Raw genomic sequence first — 1,066 nt, 5'->3', positions numbered from 1 at the left:
CAGTTTTGAATTCACCCCACTGTCCATTCCTCTAACCCACACTTCCTAAGCTTACCAATGAGGATGCTGTGGGAGACGGTGTCAAAAGGTGTCTGGGCTGCATAGGGAAGAGTGTGGCCAGGAGGTGGAGGGAGGTCATTCTCCCCCTCTGCTCTGCACTGGGGAGGCCACAACTGGAATCCTGCCTCCAGTTCTGGGCTCCCCAGTTCAAGAGGGACAGGGAACTGCTGGAGAGAGTCCAGCGAAGGGCAACAAAGATGATGGAGGGATTGGAGCATCTCCCTGATGAGGAAAGGCTGAGAGAGCTGGGGCTCTTGACCTGGAGAAGAGAAGGCTGAGGGGAGACCTTATTAACGCTGACAAGTATCTCAAGGGCGGGCTGAGGGAGGAGGGAGCCAGACTCTTTTCAGTGGTTCCCAGTGAGAGGACAAGGGGCAATGGGCACAAGCTGGAACATAAAGGGTTCCACTTGAATATGAGGAAGAACTTCTTCACAGTGAGGGTGACGGAGCCCTGGAACAGGCTGCCCAGGGAGGGTGTGGAGTCCCCTTCTTTGGAGATTTTCAAGACCAGCCTGGATGCAGTCCTGAGTGGCATGATCTGACATGCTCTGGGTGGTTCTGCTTTAGCAGGGGAGTGGGACTAGATGATCTCTATGGTCCCTTCCAACTCTAAAAATTCAGTGAAATTCAGTGAAAAGCCTTGCTGAAACCACGGCAGACAACATCCACCGCCCTCCTCCCACCTATCCAACCAGCCACGCCACGGTAGAAGGCCATCAGGTTAGTCAGACGTGACCTCCCCTTGGTGAATCCGTGTTGACCGCACGAATGAAGGGAGCGTTTCGGGACCCCCCGGCCCCTGCAGGAGGCAGAGGGAGGACGTTGCGGCCTGTGGGGCCTGCAGGGCGGGGGACGCCATCTTGTGGGGACGCAGCGCCCCGGGCCGTACCACCGCATGGCGTAAGGGGGGGGCGCTGTGTGCCTGGGGCCGTACCACAGCGCTGCGCAGCAGAGGGGGGTTGGGGGGGGCTCGGTGCTTGGGCCGGTACCACTGTGGGAGGGGC

Source organism: Calidris pugnax, unplaced genomic scaffold (genome assembly GCF_001431845.1).
Source record: "Calidris pugnax isolate Ruff unplaced genomic scaffold, ASM143184v1 scaffold30, whole genome shotgun sequence".
NCBI classification, from domain to species: domain Eukaryota; kingdom Metazoa; phylum Chordata; class Aves; order Charadriiformes; family Scolopacidae; genus Calidris; species Calidris pugnax.
Note: the sequence above shows the minus strand (reverse complement) of the source record.